Source organism: Ambystoma mexicanum, chromosome 12 (assembly GCF_040938575.1).
Source record: "Ambystoma mexicanum isolate Mex_15411 chromosome 12, UKY_AmexF1_1, whole genome shotgun sequence".
Classification (NCBI taxonomy): domain Eukaryota; kingdom Metazoa; phylum Chordata; class Amphibia; order Caudata; family Ambystomatidae; genus Ambystoma; species Ambystoma mexicanum.
This window is the reverse complement of record NC_090936.1, coordinates 616736005-616758153: the sequence shown is the minus strand read 5'-3', so window position 1 is coordinate 616758153 and position 22149 is coordinate 616736005.

The window sequence follows — 22149 nt, the reverse complement described above, 5'->3', positions numbered from 1 at the left end:
CTGTACAGGACCAGTTCAAGAAGACATATATTGCAAAACCGGAGAGACGAGAGTTTGACAACCACATATGAATGCCATTATTGCCCAGCTTCCGTGCAGCGCCTACTTTAAATATTGGTAGTGGTATATGCGGCGTGCCGGGGTGCCAGTGGCCCAGAGTCAGCCTGAGCAGCTATATCAGTCTGTCTCTGCCAATGCGTGCGGGGTGTGGCATGCCACGTGCCACCACAGGCCTGCCCGTCCAACACTGGGCTGGCTGGCCCCCTAGCTGGCTCAGCTGCCCTGGCCTGCTGCTGTGTTCAATTATGCACAGTCAGTTTGCTGACAGACACCACTACACTGACTAACCCCCCTACCGGGCTGCAGTGAGCAACAGGCCAGGCACACCCCCCGGGTGGCCAGTGGGCAGTGCGGGTGGTACAGCACATGTCGTCACGCAGCACATTGAGCAGAACACTTACTTTCTAAATTCTTGACTTGTCTATATGGTCACACTCTCACCTGACCCTCTCCGAACTTCGATGCGATGATGCTGGGCGGGCAGCAGCGGGGGCCAAGGTCACACATGAGGAGGACTTGGTGTGCCGGAGGAGCCTCAGAGGGGCAGGGGCCAGGCCAGGTGGCAGCAGCAAGCTAGCAGCGCAGCAGACACTGTGAACCATGGCAGGTCAGACTCTGAGGTAGGCTGGCAGGACGGGGCTGGCTGCTGCCAATGGCTGAGGCTCACAGAGATGGTGGTGCGTGGCGTGCGTCATGTGTGCATATCGTGGACTGCTGGAGGACTACTCTACCAGTTCCCAGGCACTTGTTTGTTTCTGGGTTGGCTGGATTGCTACATGTATAGTAAATGTGCCTGCCTGCACAGGGAAATTAAAAACTGCAGAATGACACAGTGTGTTATCACACCATAGCACAATTCTTGCACAAAGGAGTGCATCACCACCACAGAGGCGCTAGAGCATCATCAGGCAGGCCTGACTGGCTGAAGGTAATGCAGCCTGATCAGCTCAGTGGCAGCGGTGAATCAACATTTATCATCATAGTGCCATTTTCATTTGCATGAGCAAACAGAGCAATACCAATGATTCATGGAATGAGCTGTGTGTGCATAAGGCTGGCTGCAGCCACCCAGTCTGCCTGCAGGCAATGCATGCATGTGATGTGGCACTGGAACAGCAGACAGAGCAGACCTGCGTGCACCTCCACGGTCCACCACCATGTCATTGCATTCAAGGCGCCTGCATAATAATGATACCTGTCCTCCTCCTGTCTGTTTTGCAAATGTAAGGGGATGTAATTTCCAGGCAAGGCAAAGTATGGGGTGGTGGAGCGAGCATGCAGAACTAACTGAACTGAACTTCAATAGGGCAGGCTGCCCCCCCGTGGACCAGCCCTAATGTGTTCAGTTCAACAGTTCACATCTTTCTGCAAACTTGAGGTCCCCACTCCCCGGGTTGAACTGTAGCTCACTGGTAAATAAGCACAAACACCAGGGCACACCTATGTTTTGGAAAAAACTCACAAGATGGGTATTTATGGTAACCTTTTAGAGATTAGGGTTTGTTTGAAGTGCGGGGGAGCAAAACTCAACCTTGGCAAGTAGGTTGGATAAATGAGAGAACAAAAAGTGGTTGTTCCTAGAGATGTAGGAACTCCCGTCCCCTGCACACTATCTAGTATCTGTGGAGCAGATCAGTAATTCAGTGTTATTTATATATAATTTCACATTAACAATTTGATGCATTAAATGCAGTCCATAGTTCAGTTGGTGGGGCAGTAGGAGTAAATACCCAGCTCACAAGATTTAATGTAAAAAACAATTCCTACATTTATTTATAGTGTTTTTAGGCCCAACGCATTTCGAGTATAAACTCTTCTTCAGGGGCATAATCATATTTCACAAAATTCTAGAAAAAGATAGAAAAAAGTGCATCTTAGTATAGCTGCATATGTCGTGTGCATTACAATTTCATTCCGATCATTATTTATTCAATACAAAACAACAACTAATTAATTGTCAGATGTATTCAACAAGTATGGTAAAGCTAGTGAGATATAGTCAGCTATTTCTAACTGCAGTAGGATTAGATAATCCTGCTAAGAGGATTTTAGACATGGTTTCTAACCAATCTAGTCTGTAAAAAAGAGGGGTCCTAGGAAGGCAGAAAAAGCAATTTTGACAAAATGGAGGAGAGATTGAACAATGTAATTTACCAACTATGGTGGTCACATAGTTGAAAAGAAGTATTCAATGGAACATAAAGTGGAAGCTCTGGAATGATCTTTTGTCTCAACGCTAAAGAAATGAAATGTGTGTAAACCCTAAGTAGGGTCATGGTGCGCCGCGTCCCACCGGAGGAGGATGCGGTACACTCAATGAGCGCCTTCTTAAATACCTGATACTTGAATGACGTATGCACAAAACATGCACGTAGGGAAACGTCTCTACGCGCATGCGTAACACCAAGACTAAATAATTGGGCCACGTCATGGATCTGACGACACGTAAAAGTCGGCATCAGAATTCCATGACAGCAAGATAACCGCGCATGCGTGGGATGGAGAATAGATGGAATTTGGAGTAAGGAAAATGTAAAGATGTATTTTTAACAATGGGAGAAGATGCGTGTAAATCAACATAAAAATATGAGTAAAAATAGAGATACGTCATGAATCTGACGACACGGAAAGGCTATCGTCTGAATTTATGTATACAAAATCACCGCTCAAGTGTGGAATATGACGAGGAAAGTAGAGGAGAGAATAAGTAACCCATACTCATATTGATGTGAAGAAAGTTTGCGTGAGAGGAGATATGGTGGAGTCTAGTCCGTAGAAACTACCAGTCCTCTAGGTGTACATTGGCTTTAGAGTAACAGATGTCTGTTTGCATATTTAACACTTATCTAACATGCAAAAAATAGACAAGTGACATCTTGTTCACATATATATTCCACCTTATGTGGTAACATTTTTAAACATTTCCGAATCAGATATAGCATATCTCCACAAGGTGACCTTAATGTTAACAATTTGTGTCAAAACAATAATAACCTCCACCATCTTAGGTGTAATTTGTAAAACAAATGCAAGTGCATATTACACTGGGATTTGGTCATAGCAAAGGGAATGCAATCCTAAACAACATCATCTTCTAAATGAGGTGTATTTTGTAAAACATATGCAGGTGTGTTTAACACTGAAATTTCACCATAGATGAGGGTAATGTAATCCTAATGAGTGATCATGGGAACTTGTAGTAAAATGGAATATTCATCACAGGTAGGGTTCCAGATAGTAGTCCTCATTCATACCAAGGGGAGTGAGTGAGTCTAGGCAATGTATCCAAAAAAGTTCTCTGTGAAAGCAGTCTTTGTAGATCTCCTCCTCTGGGAAGTGGGTGTACTACTTCCAGTATCACTATCCTCATTTGAGCCACTGTATGTTGGTGATCTCTAAAATGTCTATACACTGGGGATTTGATGTTTTTGGTGCGAATATTAGACTTGTGCTCAGTCCATCGTTCCTTGGCCTTTCTGGTAGACTTCCCTACGTAGTATTTCCCACAGGGACAGCGCAGAGCATAAATTACATTTTTGAAATCACAAGTTGCAAATTGTTTAAGATGGATTTTCTTCCCAGTATTGCCATGTCGAATATGATCTCCTTTTATTACATTAGAGCAATGTTGGCAATTGAGACAAGGGTAAGTACAATTTTTGGGTTTGAACATGAGTGGTTGGTTATTTGGTTTCCGTTTTTCTGCTTTGAACAGTTTGTCACAAAAGTTTTTTCCTCGTTTGTATGCTAGCATCGGGGGTTCCGGGAAGAGGCGATTCAATTGTGGGTCTGTTATTATTATATCCCAGTTTTTGTGTATAATCCGCTTGATCTGAAAACTCTGACTAGAGTACGTCAGTGAATGAATTAAGGTGGTTATTTCATTTTTGATCTTTGGCTCTAATAGGTCTTTGCGGCTTTGTGCTTCCGTTCTTAGTATGGCTTTGTTGATCAGATCCTCTGGAAAACTCCTATCTTTGAATCAGGACTTAATAGTGGTGTACTCATCCTGTAGTCTGTCTACTTCTGATGTGATTCTTTTGACCCGGAGTAGTTGGCTGTATGATAGGTTTTCTTTCAAATGTTTTGGGTGGAAACTTTGAAAATGAAGGGTGTTGTTCACATCAGAGGGTTTCCTATAGATTTGAGTTTTAAGTCCTGTGCTGGTTATTTCAATTGTGACATCAAGGAAATTCACGCTCGGTTTGCCAATGTCCATTGTAAACTGAATTATCTCATTACAATTGTTTATATATTCCCAAAATGTTCGAAGTTCTTGATCAGTTCCTCTCCAAATTCCCAAAATATTGTCGATATATCTATACCAACTTTTGATTTTATCTTTCCATATTGGTTCATTCAGAATATGAGTGCACTCGAAACAATGCATAAATATGTTAGCGTAGGAGGGGGCGACTGATGACCCCATAGAGGTACCTGAGGTTTGCAAAAAGAATTGTCTGTTGAATCTGAAGTAGTTATTAAAAAGGATGATGTTGGTAAGTTCTATTGCCAATATTTTGTGAATATTTATTTCCCCATGTTTTAATAAAAACCATTCTAGTGCTTCAATACCTTGGTTGTGGGGAATTGAGGTGTATAGGCTGCTTACATCCATTGTAAAGAGTAGCAGGTTGGGTTCATCCATTTTTAAATTCCTGATGTTTTGTAAGAAGTGCGTGGTATCCTTTAGATAAGTTTCATTTTTTTTAATCAAAGGTTGGAGTGCGGTGTCAAGATAAACTACCAGGGGATGAAAAATGCTTTCTGTGCCAGCAACAATCGGTCTGAATGGAGGGTCTGTTTTGTTTTTATGTATTTTTGGAAGGCCGTAAAAGACCAGTGTCACTGGTTTTTTGTTAATCAGAAATGTACTCGTGTTTTCAGAAATCCAGTCCAAATCTTCTGCTTTGGAAATAGTCTTCTTGATAATCTCTTTGATGTTACTAACCAGGGTCCTGATCAAGTTTAAGTAGGTGTCTTCATCAGATAGTAGTTTCAGGCAACCTTCATTGTATGTCGTGGTGTCCATGACGACTAGGGCACCACCTTTATCAGCTTTTTTGATAGTAATAATGTTGTCCTCTGCTAGGTCCTTGATGATTTTCAGCTGATGTTTCTTGATGTTTTGTTTACTGCAAGTGCTGTATTTGAGGCATTTCAAGTATCTAGTGGACTACGGATATACCTACGACCAACACTCTGTAAAGAAAATCTGGAATTTGGGAAACGGATATACCTACGACCAACACTCTGTAAAGAAAATCTGGAATTTGGGAAACGTTGGGAGCAAATACTGAACAAGTGCTCACTTGACCTCATCCTTTTGGTTATCCTTCTCTCTCCTTTTAGATGACTTTACTCATTTGAAGTACCGTCTACTGAGTGTTATCTTTTGAAAGATCCCTCTTTATCTTGCATGGATCCGTCCGTCAGGACTTTTTCTGAACTTGTTGTAAGTAGAGACTTTGCTTCTCTTCTCTCTCCTTAGCGTTACGCCTTTCACTACTTAGGGTTTACACATGTTTCATTTCTTTAGCGTTGAGACGAAAGATCATTCCAGAGCTTCCACTTTATGTTCCATTGGATACTTCTTTTCAACTATGTGACCACCATAGTTGGTAAGTTACATTGTTCAATCTCTCCTCCATTTTGTCAAAATTGCTTTTTCTGCCTTCCTAGGACCCCTCTTTTTTACAGACTCGATTGGTTAGAAGCCATGTCTAAAATCCTCTTAGCAGGATTATCTAATCTACTGCAGTTAGAAATAGCTGACTATATCTCACTAGCTTTACCATACTTGTTGAATACATCTTACATTTTATTAGTTGTTGTTTTGTATTGAATAAATAATGATCGGAATGAAATTGTAATGCACACGACATATGCAGCTATACTAAGATGCACTTTTTTCTATCTTTTTTTAGAATTTTGTGAAATATGATTCTGCCCCTGAAGAAGAGTTTATACTCGAAACGCGTTGGAACTAAAAACACTGTATAAATAAATGTATGAAATCTTGTGAGATGGGTATTTACTCCTACTGCCCCACCAACTGAACTATGGACTGCATTTAATGCATCAAATTGTTAATGTGAAATTATATATAAATAACACTGAATTACTGATCTGCTCCACAGATACTAGATAGTGTGCAGGGGACGGGAGTTCCTACATCTCTAGGAACAACCACTTTTTGTTCTGTAGCTCACTGCTGCCAGGGCCTGCCTTGAAGCCTGCCCAGCACCAGCCCAAGATTAGATGATATGATTATGAATCTGGACCAGACTCTCTCTATTATAAAACACTGCTCCCCGTGTTGCGCTTGTTCCTGCAATTTAAAGAATGAATGCGCCACTACAAGTGACCAAGTCTAATCATATTGAAGAAGACACATCTAGCAGTAGTAACACTGCACCCAAGTGGCAACGCAAGCCCTGCCCCCACTGTCCACCACCCTCCAATAAGATATTATGCTATTTCTTTCATCCAAGGTTAAACTAAAACAGTTTTCATTGTCCTCATGTCATCCTGCATCTGAAAGACATTGTTCACTGTCTGTGCTGCACACACACACACACACACTCTGCTGATGCAGAGTATGTATCATGATTCATTGATTCATTTTGCAGACAGATCTATGCTTTAAGGTGGAAACCGAGTCGACCTCCTCTCCATGTTGTCAATGTCATTTTGTTCTCTATGTAATGCTGCAGAATGCGTACTCCGAACTGCCTTGGTAAGCATAGGATAAGTATAACTAAGTAGTCAGTGATGGTGTGGGCAGTGTGCAGCGGCTGCGGCCGGCAGATTAAACTTTAGAATAAGAAAACATATCCAAACTGGTTCCAATGTAAGCCTCTCTAGACCCATAAGAAGACTTATTATCCTTGCTTCATCATTGATGCTCAGTTAATAAAAGGTCATGCTACAGTAAGAAATATACAGAACCCTACACCTGAGCGTCAGTTTAGCGATGAAATACTACTTATCATGCTTGATTTATTAAAGATGCCGAGTAGTAAATGTCATGCTACAGTAAGTAATGGCTAGACCGGCTGCACCAAAATGCCAGTCTAGCCAGTTAATGACACACATGATCTTGGATTTGACTGAAAATACCAATAAAACATGCAAAGTCAATAAAGGATGTGTCAAAAATGCTCTGGTGATCCCCACTCTCCCAGGGCGTCAGCAGGCTCTGCACAGATGTGAAAGCGAGCACTCTATTCGCAGTGCTATTGGACCGGCTATCACTATCACATGAAAACTAATTCAACCACCAGTCACTCACTCATACACCTTCCCTTATATCCCCTCTCACTGCATTATCTACACAGGCACACAACCACCCACCCATAACATTCAAAAACATACTATCACATTCATACTCATTCACCCACCAGTCACTCCCTCACACTCTCACTGCATTATCGACACAGACACACACCCATCCAGAACATTCAAAAACATACTATCACATTCATACTCATTCACCCACCGTCACTTAGGCATACACCTTCTCTTACATCCACTCTCACTGCATTATCTACACAGGCACACACTCACCCACCAAGAACATTCAAAAACACACTAATAATAATAATAATTTAGCATTTATATAGCGCTACAAACCCTCAGGTATCTGAGCGCTGCTTATTATTACCCACGGTGTGTGGTGCTCATTTATCGACCTCGGAAGGATGAAAGGCTGAGTTTGGCCCTGCTCGGATTCAAACCTGCGTCAGCAGGCTCTGCACTGATGTCAAAGCGAGCACTCTACTTGCAGTGCTATTGGACCAGCTATCACTATGTACAGGAGGGCAGAGCATCCTCTGACGGACCCATAGGTCAGAACTTACCCTCTAGTACATGTAAGACAAGATAGCTGCACCTTGAGGAGGTTAGGGTGCAGGATTCATTTACTCCGACACACTTCAATAAGGACAACTCAATGGTTTGGCAAAGGGAAGTCCGTTTAATGACAAGTACAAAAAACGGGGAAACAAATGCTAATCATCAATGGTGCGATCGCCTGTCTCGCTTCAACTTCCAACTTCATTCAGACAGCAACTTTTATAGGCAAAATTCATCATCATTTGACGTGCAAAACTCATAAGTTTGTCATGCAATTTCTATTGGTTGGAAAGGTAACTTAAGGTTAGGTGCTATATCTGTATATGGTAACAGAGCATGCGGATTGGGTAATTCTTATCGGGTGGGCGTCTACGCCCATCCCACTACATCTCTCATGATAGACGTCACTACAACTATGACGTCTTATTGGTTCTACAAGCTATAGGACCCTAGATTATTTGGTACATTGTGATTGGGTGAGTTACACCCCTAGACATAAATCTCCACTTTAATTAGCAGCATGCAGAATAGACACCCAGATGCGGAGAGCCCCAAGATTCACCCTGCCTCCCTTCCATCAAACAGTACCTTTAGGGCTATGTGTCAATTAGTTGGCTGAGGATGGCCTCGAAACTGTAGTTCTTATCAGGAAAAGTTATGGCATCCTCGGGTTCTGGGTGACATCAGACGTTGGTACCTCTTTGCCCTTGGCTGGTCACGTGTCTGTTCACTGTGAATCTGCTTCTTTTTACTTCTTTTTGTATATTTGATTCTTTGTTCAGCCCAGCCACCTGCCTGGGGCCTCTTATCTCAACCTTCACTGGCTGGCAGTCATGCTCTGACGTTTTGAGTCTTCAGAGTAGCCACTCTCCTCCCTTCCTGGAGTTGACCTCGAATTCCCAAGCATGAGCTACTTCTTGCTGAGTTTTGATTCTGCTCTTCCCTTCTGGCTTTAGCTGGAATATGCATCTCGGCCTTGGTGGCCCCCTTACAGCCTGGGCTTAGTTCTGCTTTACAAAATGGAGTCGCACTCATATAGCGTGCTTCTTTGAGGTAGAGATATAATTGCCCCATGCCGCTCTATTCTTCTACTAAGCATTGCAAGCAGTGTTGTTTACTTAGCTTCTTGCGTTCCAAGCCTATTCACATGCATTCAGTCAGTTGCACAATTCAATCCTGGGTACGTTCTTTGTTCTGCAACGTGGTATTTTCTTATACGTTTGTCATATCATTATTCTTTTACAGTTCGTCCTTGTGTACTTTCTTTTGCTTGTAGTTTTATGGTTGTCTGTATGTCACGTCTAGGCTCTTATATCGTCACCAATTACCTTCCATTAAGGCTCTGTGAGCCTCTTCGGGGACAGTCTGTAAGTAGTCTTCGTATCGTGTCATCTGCTGCTATGGTTGTCTCAGTGGATACCTTGCAGCCCACGGTTGTCTGGTTATTGGTGCTTCAATAGGTATACATGTCCCTCTGATGGGTACTGGACAGACCCCACCGTGGCTCTCTGTTGATTCATTTGCTCCTTATATGTCACATATCTTGGCGAGTATGCTTCTGGCATTTCGACATGAGTGGCTGGAGTGCAGGCTATATTTGGGACCTCCTCTACAACTATCACATGCAAACTAATTCATTCACCAATCACTCACTCATACACCTTCCCTTACATCCACTCTCACTACATTATGTACACAGGCACACATCCACCCACCCAGAACATTAAAACACACACTATCACATTTCTTCTCGTTCACCCACCCCTCACTGACACATAGTACATTCATACACCTGATACACACTTCACAAATGCAAAATACACATCACATTTAAAAAAAGAAAAAGCCTTCTTACCTGTTTCTTCAGCTTCGGCCCGTCACTCCCGGCCACCCTCAGCTCTCTGTGATGCTCAAAACCAGGAATCTGGTTTCTGTATGTGAGTCACGAGAAACACAGAAGGGGTTGGAGCTGAACATGGCATGTGACACATGCCAAATGTCACGGTCACCTCCAACCCCCACTGAGGTTCAACCCACTAGAGATCCATCAAAGTTAAAAGAGATGTAAGGAAAAATATTCTTAAATGTAGTTGTATAGCGAGGGACACTTCCCCTGGGATATTTTTCTGCTAAATTCTAGACCTGTACAATGTTATAATCTGTGGCTCAATGGAATCAAGGAGCTGAGTACTTGGGCACTCCTTTACTAACCCCACCACATCTATTTGTTTTGTTACTGTGAGGTTGAGTTGATCTGTTCACAAATGACATTGTGTTCGATAAAAATCATAAAGTATGTTTCTAGAAATTGATAATAATGTATACAATTGTGGTTTTATTTTTTATTTTATTATTAATGTATAAAACTTTACATGTTTAAAAAAGAAAATAAACAAATACGCTAAAATCCCTAAATCATAAAATCATCATTTCATCATTTCCTCCCGAATTAAGCCTTGTCTTTTCCTTTAAAATGTATCAGAAATATACTAAAAAAAGAATGTACAATATGTTACAATACATGTTCCATTACCTCACTCACTCCATCCCAACCATATGTTTCTGTAGTTGTGTTCAAACTTCTAGCCAAACTCTATATAGGGCCAGCTGGAGAGATTTACTTGGTCTATTACAACATCGTCGCCAGTATGAATTACATTCAACTGAGTCCACTTGATGGACATATTCGCCCAAATATCGAAAATATACATGCTCCACTTCAGAACATTCAGTTAGGACATGCTTTGGATTTTCTAGTGCTAAGCAAGACTGACAAATTCAACAGTGCCTCTCAGACTTAGGTACCCTTCTCATGCTACCTATCACTGTAAGTACGGGTAGTTGATTTACTCGTAATAGGAGTACGAATCCTTGTATGCTCATGAATGGGCACATAACCAAATACGTTTTTTTTTAAAAAAAAAAGGTATATTGTGTCTCTGCTACAAAACAGTAACTCCTTAGCATGGTCGAAGTTCTCACCCCAGTCCCATATGTCTATCTTCCTGCCCAGCTCTTTTTTTATTTATGGCATGGAACCCTTCCTTACCATTCAATGACCAATCAAGCTGTTCAAAGAGCTTAATAACTCTCATTTCGTAAGTTGATTTCGCCAATTATTTCTGGAGATCATGGCCCACGTCGTGAACAAAATGCATTTCAAGGCAAGTTACACATGCATTAAGACTTTTTTTTTAAAAACATAGAGTATAGAGAGAACAAACCCAACTGCAGCCTGATAACAGCCATCGGAATACTAGGAGGTAAGCCTAGAATATTCCATCAGAAGCGCCCCTCAATAAGTTGCAGCCATTCAAAAGCAATTATAATCAAACTTTCCAATCCATATGTAACTGTTGTAATGAAGAACTTCAAATAGAGCGTCAGGCCAGGCTCTCACAAGAGACAACCCCCCTCCCCCGTTCGCACTGTGAATCGATGGATCAGGGACATCATTTGGGCCGCCTTCGTTATGTGCGCACTTATACAACCTTTGTAACCTTGCTGAGGTTCCAATATACACCAAGGTATTTATACTCTTATATTCTATTAAATTATCATTAACTACCAGTCTCGAGCGATTGACCTTTTTAGCCGATAATACCATCAATTTTGTTTTATTTCCGTTTGTGATCATCAAATTGTCTTCAGCATATTTCCATAATGCCTTACTTAGCCGCCCAACTATTCCAAGGAAAGTATGGCCTAAAAGTACAAAATCATCAGCGTACGCTAACGCCTGGCAATGGGCTGCATGGATTTTAGGAGGAAAACTCCCAGCTTTTACAAGACTATCGGGCAGGTCAGCCAGGTACATGTTAAAGAGTAAGGGAGAAAAGACACATCCCTGTTTTACTCTGCTGGCTGTGGAAATCGGTGATGTCAAGGCTCCCTCACCATCCAACCTACTTCTGACAATGGTGTTGGTGTAAAGGAGGCTTTCCCTTGCTTCTATATCTTCATTAAAGTGCCCTGTAAACAAATATTTGTCTCACATCTTAGACCTCAAATCATTTTATGTGCAATGTAAATCTTGAAAACATGTCGACACTGGTGTGTTTCGGCCTTTAGACAAGGTCATTTACAACTAAATAAGACCTTATCATTTTGTACAATGTCGACATGTTTTCATGATTTACATTGTACATAAAATGATTTGAGGGCTAAGATGGGAGAACTCACTGAGGTTCAAAACAGTAGCGATTCATCAAATTTAGAAGAGCTGTAAGGAAAAATATTCTCAAATGTAGTTGTCAAGCGAGGGGCACTTTCCCTTGGATATTTTTCTGCTAAATTATAGACCTGTATAATGTTATAATCGCTGGCTCAATGGAAGCAAGGAGCTGAGTACTCCTTTACTAACCCCACCACGTCTATTTGCTTTGTCACTGTGAGGTTGAATGGATCTATTCACAAATGACATTGTGTTTGATAAAAATCACAAAGCATGTTTTCTAAATTGATAATAATATATAGAATTGTGTTATAGATAAACAATACAAATGTAACAATACATTTCCATATATCATGGTTTTGTGATTAAGAAGGCATGCTATGAGGCGAGTGGATGCATGAAAATAGGTTGTGCAGAGAGAAATTGTGTTGTCATTACCTCCAAGAAGAGCTGTATAAAATATGCCGAAATCCCAGAGGAGGGAGGTATTTGAATAAAATGGGCGCCCGTTGTGCTCATTGGCCTCTGAGCTGCCCTGGTGGACAGTGGTGAACAGGCTGTAGCGGCCAAAGAGTCAGTCCAGGACAGCATGAATTTCCTCTCCCTGTAGCTGGTCATCTTTGCGGAGGGAGAACCAGCAGCTGAAATGGATTGCCAGGCAGCTGGATTTGTTGTGGCTAAGAAGGTGTGCCATTACTATCAAGGCAGATAGGATGGTGTAACACATCAGGAACATCACCCCTAAAAGGCAGGATACCATGCTAATGGTGCAGACATAGGTGGCAGATGTGCGTGAGGAAATAAGGCTGCCATTGGCAGGGCCAGGGCCGAAGAGGAGGACAGCATGGCCTGTGTTTGTACAGCAATCACAAAGGAGTCTCTGAGCCTGCCCACGACATTGCAGCAAGGATGTGCCAGGACCTAGAGACCCTTCACATGGAGAGGGAAGTCTGACTCCAGGTGGCCAGTGTGGAAGGACAGTTGGCAGCACCGGACAAGGACATGGACTTCTGATTTGTGTCTATAGTTGGTGTAGATTTATTTATTATTCGGAATGGGTGGGGGCAGGTTTCTTTTGATAATTTTCACTGACCTTTTGTAAATATGTTTTTATAGTTCATATTTCCTGTTTTTTTAAAACATCCCTTCCTTTTTTTGACAATACTTGTTGCAGTGTTTTGCAGCATGTGGTGAATGTATTTGCTTGCTGTATGTGTGTCTGAGTGGGGCAGTGTGCATTTCACTATCTGTTTGGCACATCATGTCCATGTCCCAGAGTCTGTGGTATGATTGTCAAAAGGTTAAGTGCGATATTATGCGCGTTCTTCAGGTAACTGACATTTTCCTGCCTGTGTCTCTGCTTCATGGCACTGTATAGGCATGTATCGGTGTACCAGGAGGTGTTGTGAGTGAGCCATTTCTAGGGGATGAACATTTTGGGCCCATTCCTGAGATGTATAAGTGTGGTGAGAATTCAGATGTTGACAGTGAGGGTTTTGCAAGATCTGTGGTCATGGACAGAAGACGCTTTTCTTTCCTTCCTGGTTCAGCAGAGTGGAAGTATTCACATGTCTATACCTATGCTCGATTTTACCTTTGAAGGATGCCTTGGGACTTGAGGGAGACAGGATTGTAGATGACACACTATTTTGAAGGTGACCTGTGTTTGAGCTGTGAGCCAATGCTGTTTGAATAGGGGTGTTTATGTGTGTTAGACTTAGCTAACCCTTTATGAACACATTGGACTCCTTTCTTGTGTGTAAGGATGGTGTCCATTGGGACTTTAATAATAATAATAATTCTTTAATGTGATACAGATTGAAAATAAATTCAAACTGTACACATAAAACAAATTACATACATTAATATTAATTCATTAAAAGAAACAAATCAGCAGTTGTCATATACAGAAGAGAATATGTGGTAAAGCAAAAAAAAATCTTTAAGATATTTTCAACCTAAAAGAAAACAAAATATTCAAACAGAAACAATTATGTGTAGCTTGTAATCTTTGCCTACACATCAGCACAATCTTAGCCATATACGTAGACAATAGATATCTCGACAAAAACACCCAGCCTTGGAGTGATAATAAACGTACAGAAGGTATAAAACCCCTGCTTGATCAGGGTAACACAAGCAATCTTTGACCCATCATGATAAGATGTTTCAGATCAAGAAGCCCAGGGCTTTTTCAATCAGCTGCCACACATTATACAATGCAATAAACAAATGCATGTTGCAGGTGTTAGTGCAATAAAGCCAGAATTAAGTTTCACAAATGGTTAGTGGATCGTGTACAAATTCCCCAAGATATTTAATGATTGAACACCCCAGAGCCGAACACTCAGTCAACAAGTGCTTGGCTGTCTCCAAACATTCAGGAGATTTGCACAAGCGACAAACTCGCTCACTGGCAGGGATCTTTTCCCTGGCTCCTATATTAAACAGGGTGGGTAATTGCTCCAGATGGAACAAAATAATGAAACGTCTGAGCCTTTTGGTGGGGCAAAGATACAGATATGCTTGTGGTTGCATAAAATGATAGAGTCTATATTTTACAAAATGGGAGGTCTTTAGGCTGCTCAGTCATTGGGACTTTGAGGGGGACATGGAGGCAATGAAGGTGTGAGGGGATCAAGGTTTGGATATGTGAAGGCTGATGACCCCTGGGGCATGGGGGACAAGATTTATGTTTTAATGACGCCATAAAGGCATTGGATGACAGTGAGCCCATATGAGGGTAAACAACAATATGGGTGGGTTTTGGGGATATATTTGAATACCTGAATTGCCACTCGCTTACACATAATGCCCAAATGTTCATTGGTTTTCTTTAAATCCTAGATGACAATGGATAGGGAAATCCCCATTTGTTGGCTTAAGGCAATGCTTGCCCTGAGGACTCTCCAGAGAGACACACGTTGTAGGACTGCTGAGACAGCGCTTTCAGGAGCCCTCAGGGATGACTGTGTGAAGGCCACCCGGTTGTCATTTTCTGATTCTGCCATGCCAGACAGGCTTGGACAATGGGACCTTATTCTTGGCCGGAAGTTCATCAGGGGGCGGTGGCACCAAACCCCTCACCTGAGGAAGACAATGTCGGATATCGTCAGACCAGACCAACTTATACCGTAGCAGAGGATCACTTGATGATGAGAGATGGAATGGAAACTGAAGACAGACTATGGGAACATAAAAGAAGGTCTATGGTTATGTTTTGGGGTGGAAGAATATTGTGAGGAGCCAGACCATGGCGAGATATGGCGAGATATTAGGGGAAGGCAAATTGGAGATGGGTCGGGTTTGTTTGGGTGGTGTTCTAATGGGGTGCTGTCTGTTTATGTGGTCTGCAAACCAGTAAGAAATGATGCCTTGCTTTGGCCATTTCCAATACGACTCCAGAGTTCACTTTGTTTTACTTTGTATTGATAGATAGCAGGTGTGATTTTTTTTTTTTCTGGGATGAGGGAATTGTGTTTCATTCCAGGTACATATTGCTAGTAGCAATTTTTTTGGGTTAGTTGCTATGTGCACAACGAACAAGAGGTGTATGTGTCCATTGTTGTAGGAGACAAGTGCCATTGCAGAGGAGTACAGCGGGTGGAAGTGGTTCTAGATTATATGAACAGTGCCCTACCAACCTGTGCAGAGGTGGACTGACAACCAAATGACACATTTTCAGCCAGCCCAACCTCTATAAGAAAAAAGTGGAAATAAAATAGGGTAATACACAAAAGAGGCACGGGTGCAGAGGCCTACCGGGAATTCTCCAGAGCTCCCTATAGGCCAGACCACCCCTTCACCTGTGCTGCCATGTCCCAGCTTTCCTTTATTTCACTGTTAGGACAATAACCATCCCCCTGCTAGCCACACTAAGGGTAGTACTGACATACTGTAGTACAGTTCCTTTGTGGACCTCTTTGGACCATGAGGTATGCAGCAAGCCAGAAGAAGGAGCCGGATGCAAGTTGGAAGTTTGCATATTCTTTATTTGACAAAAATAATAAAAATGCCTATCTTGCCCTGCTGCTATGGGGGTTTCCCTGCCTAACCAAACTAACTAAAGGACTTTGTAAGCCATCAGAAATCCAAAACAAAATGTCCTACATCCAACAATCTAATCCTATCTGGCCTTACCACTTAGCACTAACAACTAAATAAGGTAGCTTCCCTTTAGCTGGGCCTCACAGCTTTTTATCTTGGATTCCAAGGTACAACGGTTCCAAAGTGGGGTATAAAGTCTGTTTTACATATTCATCTGGGAGTGGTAACCTTCACTGATTAACTTCTGTAGCTCTTGATATGTGGTTAACCCTTTGGTATATGGGAACTTGTGAGATCCTACAGTCTCTCTCCTGCACGACTTATGCCGATAGTCTTCCCTTTCTTCTTAGCAACTACTTAAACCTTTTTACCTATGGTTTTAGAGTGTATGTAAATAATCAAAAACTTGTTTTTATGTGTAAGGTTAACTTTGATTCACCAATTCACAATAAATAAAACATTTCTTTAAAACATTTTTTTTTTACTTCTGATGTTGTATCTTCCCCTCTGTTGGGGTATCTTATATGCTTTTCCTTTACTTGATGTCCCCCCTCATGGGGTCTTTTCTCTGGTTTTTGCTTCAAATGTCGTTGAGTTTTATAACTGGCGTTTGGGCAAATCTCAGCAGTTTTATCAAAGTCCTTTATCAAAGAAGGCCAGTATTCATCACAAGTTACATTAATCAATTCTCTTGGACTCTCCCAATACAGGACTTCCTGCTTTCCTCAGGTTTCAGCCTCAATATTGCAGTTCCTTCGTTAAAGTTCACATAATCCCTGTTGCCTCCCCCTTGTCAGAATCTCCTAGGTACCTTCAGTTAGCATGGGCTGATTCACTGTGCTCAGCATTAGGACACATTTGTCTTGGCTATTCTCTACCTCTGGTTTCTCGCTTTTTTTCCAGTCTCGCCCTCCTCGTTCCATTAGCTTTCAGCACTCGGTGCAGCTTTGCCGACGGGAAGGGTTGTTCCTCCAACTTGTTCCGGTCTCTGCATCATTAGTCGGGTCCCAGAACCACCATGTTCTCCTTATGGTCACGCCACCACTCGGGACGGTCCTGTGGATCCCGTAATACAGTGCTTGCTCCACTGTGTGCAATGCTGGGCCTCCGGCATCCTTGCTCCGTGTTCTCCTGCTTGCAGATTGCTGCTGGCTCTGTGGCTTCACACTGCTCCGCCCCTCCAATGCGTGCATACATCAGAGGGCTTCTGCTGTGTATGCTTCTCTCTCTTTTTCCATGATTCGCTCGTTCCTTTTAGAGGCTGTTCTGCATTCCACACAGCATTACATCTCTCTTCAGGTGGCATACTCCGTCCAGCATTACCTGAAGACAATAGAAGGGAAACCATATTACTGATGTTTTGAGGCACTCATGTATGCAGATAGTTTTTCTGGCATATGGAGTTTCTGATGGGAACGGGAGTCCTTGTCCCCTAGAGGGGAGTCACTCCCATTGAGGTCCTACTTGCCCAGATCCTTAGAGAGGGTCATGCAGAGTGGGATCACCTCCCTAACCACAAAGGAGGTGGCTCCCGACTTGGGAGAAGGGGCAAATACTTCTTGTTGGTTGCTCCTAGACACAAAACCCAACCTTGGTTGTTTAATCTAAAAGCAACTTCCAAAGGAACTTTTTCTTCTTCTTACAATATGGTTTCTAAAATATATCAGCTTCACAATACAAAACACTTTTAAAAAATCTATTGCATCAACAATTGCATGCTACGCTTGATTCAGATTACCCCTTCTTGTACTTTGCACCTTGTGTGGCATCTATCTCATGTGGTATGAGTATTGTGCTATTGTGGTGTTTTGTGGTATGCGCATTGTGTGAGGTCTGTGGCGGTTCATTTGCCTTGTACACATTGTATCTTCTGTTGTGTGCTATGGTGCGTGTGTTATGTGTGTGGTATGTGTGATGGAGTAGTAGCATGCTAGTTGTTTAGATGATGTGTGATTTGTGATATTCATTGTTTCATGTGTTGTGGAGTGTGTTGTGTTGTGTGCATTGTTTGCTATGATGTAGTCATTGCATACAAGTCATGTAGTTTTGGTAAAAATGCAAGTTCAGTGAGGTAAAAAAAGGTGCAAACTTACCACCTGCAGGAGTAGCCTTTTGAACCGGGAGGGGGCATACTTGATAGCTGCACAGTTATTTGCACTATGCTGGAGAATGCCCTAAATAATCCTGCCCATAAATAATCATGCCCTAGTTTCAAGTTAATAAAGAATAGATAATAAAGATCGGCCCCAGGTAAGTATATAAGGTATTAGGAGTGGACTGAGAAACTAAGAACGGGCCTCAGAGCATGCCTTTAGAAACAAATGCTCATTTAATTATTTTGCTTGAGAACCGCACATGTGGCAGAACATTGCAAATCTCACGTTCCCAGGATTGCACGGTAGGGAGTGCCACAATGTACAATCATTTTATATTTCGGCATATTAATTTACGAAGCCTGATCTACTGCCGGTTTCAAAATACCTATGGTGGTTTCAAATTTCCCCTGAGTACATCTCTGTCTTGGAAGAAGGTCAAATAGTTCCTAATATGCAACATTAAAAAAGTAACTTGTTCTTGGTCCGAGGCTGTGACTGTGTTATGGTAGAAGACTTTCTCATGAGAACGTAGATGGAGATGACCGGGGCAGTTGAATAAAGATCGGCTGGTCATCTCAAAAGTTTCAATAAATTGGTAGTACTATTTGGGAATTGGGGGTTGGATTGTGATGTCACAAGGGGAAACAAGGGTATAGTGGCAAGATTTGCAGGACCCAATCATGTAAGAAAATGTATTCCCTTCTATAGGCGAATGGTATGATCCCACCAATCAGCTTCTTGTGGAAAGATATTTTAATGTTGCAATGTGTTCGGTGCTAATTAGTTCTTAATGTTATGAAAGCTTTTGTTTTTGGGGCGTATATTTGACATCGCATTTTATGCAGTTATGTTCGGCATTCTGTATGAATTTCGCTTTCCCAGCTGCTTAAATTGTGTTAATTCTTACCTGGTGCAGACTCCTTTTTGACTATTTTATTTTTATTTTTACTGGTGTGTTCCGAGGCAACCCAGTGAACATTTTCAACACCATCATTTTGAATTTGTGCTGTGCTCTGGGCACTCTTTGATATGCTTATTGTGTCTGGAAATATGTGCATTGTGTTAAGGTAAGAGTGGTGGGTTGTGGTATGTGCAATGTGTTATGTAATGGTCTGAGCATGGAGTGTATGGGCATGGTTGTGAATGTGTGATGTGTATGTGTATTTTGTGCTGTGCTCTTTTGTAGTACGTCTGTTCTATTGCACAATGGTCCGGTTTCTGATGTGGTATTGTGGGCTAGGTGTTTTTGGGGCATGGGCATTGTGTGTTGTAATTTAGGGTGTGTTGAGGTAGGAGCACTAGCTTGAGGTTTGAGCAAGTTATTGTGCCGTGTGCTATGTGGAGTATCATGTGGTATGAACAGTTCTGTGGTGTATGTGTGTTACATGGTTATGAGGGATTTTCAAGGTGTGCTGGATAGTTTTCAGTGTGCTTCCGGAAAGGTGAATGCAGATGTGCTGATTTGATACTTAGATGAAAAGTAACAGTAGTTCTTGTGATAGGTGAGAGGCAACCATGGAGGTGTCATATGGGAGCAATACATAGTACAAGTCAGACTAGCAGAGGCTGAATTTAAGGTGGGAGCAGAGCTATCAAGTCAGCTATGATTTGGTCTTTCCTAAGCCGTGCTTAAGCATCATCTAATCATGGATGTTAGTCATTGAGTCAACACAAAAGGGAATGGCTTATTTTGCATGGTATTACCTCTAAGAATCAGAGTCAATCTTGGGTGTGGGTTTTTCAGAAACCTTTGTTCCCAGAAAAGGATTTTTGTTTTGCCAAGTTGGTCGGCAATGATCCACACACTCTGTACTCATAATTGAACAACTGTGTTCATAGTCCTGGCTTTACTAGAAATGAATCACACATATTCAGTGTAGTAGATGACATTCGCTTGTGGTGAGGTGGACAAGCACACCTCTTGGGAATGGTCCTATTCAGGAATCAATCAGATTGTATTATCAAATATGTAAAGTGCATATTTAATAGCAATGCCTAAGGCTAATAGGCACAATATAAAGGAAACACAAAGCTGAAGGATCAAACAGCAATACTAATTTGAACACCAGATGTGTACCTATGTAGTCACTTAGGTTACACTTGAGGGTACAGTGACTTTTAAACTATACAAATGCCATTAAACTGTGATTCACCCATTGCTAAACAAATATGTCCACTACCTTATTTCAAACAGGTATTCACGAGGACATAGGCAATTAATGAAAAAAGAGTTTTGATCATAATGTGTTGTGTCAAAAGAGCATATTGTTGCAACTTTATGTGGGGGTGTCATAATTTTTGCTTATAGGGAGATGTGTACATTGGCATTGGCTTTATCATCAAATACCTCATGTGTACCTAATTTATGATGTACTAACAGGTGTACCTGTGATTTGCATGGTAATTCCCACTTCAGTCCTAGTTGGAAGTTTATTTAATGAACGAATATAGATGATGGTGTTGCACGGTTGTTAGTGTTACCGGAATAACAACACGTGAAGGGGACCATGCGTCATTCCTTATGGTGAGTTTGATTTTTCCTGGCAGACCTTTGTGACTACTACTGTGTTTGAGAATTGTGTTGAATGCAGAATTATTGGGAGTTTAATTTGTACCGGCTTGCCACCTTTGCCTACTGCCGTCATTGTTATACTATTATCCCTAAACCAATACTTCTTTGTAAACAATAGTGCTAGTCTTTCCTGTAGGTGCTACTGTGAACAAATTGTCTTTGTTTCTTACTCTAGAGCAAGCCACATAAAGCTGACCATGGGAAAAGCATGAATCCCGTAAATCGATTCCAGCGACTTTGAGTTGGAACGTTGAGATTGCGCAGCAACCTTATTGTTGTCCCGATCTACAGCCGATACAGCAGCGACCTCAACATAAGTGATATGCATGTATGGCTGAAGCAAGTACGCTTGAAGTGCCGTACCCATACGTGTATGGCTGAAGCATGTAAGCTCCATACTGTTGAGATGGCATACATTCATCAACTCCTGTGAGAAATTAAGTTTCTGTAATTATCATGAGAGATTTGCCACAATGTGATGGACAATGTCATTGCGGAAACTATTGAAGAGACATGCACCGTTTCCTGTCACCCGCATTACTACAAAATCACGATTTTGTGTCACCTGCATGACAGCCACTGTTTCCTGTCACCCGCATTACTATAAAAGCACTGCTTTATGTCACCCACATGACTTGAAAAGTGAGTTCAGCTAATGCCAGCTAGAATGCTGATAGTGTGGAAAGTTTAGGAACAATGAATTGCTGAAGTTGACGTAGATCTACGGCAGAAATACAGCAGAAAGAGCCATATTGCAGACCGCTTAAAAAAAAATTATACACATTTATATATTTGAAACTTTTTTACATTGTCTACACCATTTAACCTACCCACATGCCAAATTTCAGGTTTGGAGCATGTTGGGAAGTATACCGAAGATTTTGAACTGACACACACACATTTTTCCTTTTATATATTTAGAGAAGACAACAAAGTCTTTTAATATTTGTTATCAAGAGAGATCGAGGTAGACAAAAGCACATCGTACCATAAAGGTTCAGCACTCCGTTGCTTCTCAACTAGGTTCCCACTTTATAGATCCCATTCATGCATCAATAAATACAGAAGGATGTTCTGAGGCCTCAGACTTTGAGGTTCGGGCATAAGACAATGACTTGCTGAGTATATTTCATATAATCTAGACGTAGGGCACAAAGAAATGCTCTCATGCTGGAGCTTTTCAGTTCTTTGTACACAAATGTATAGCAGACAAAAACGTTTTTTTTAAAAACACATTATAGTTTTGGCGCTCTAGTATCCCAAAAATTACATATGACTGTGCGACTGGGAAACACAGTTTTTCTGAACGCCTGCTAACTTTTCTTTCCCCTGACCAATCTACA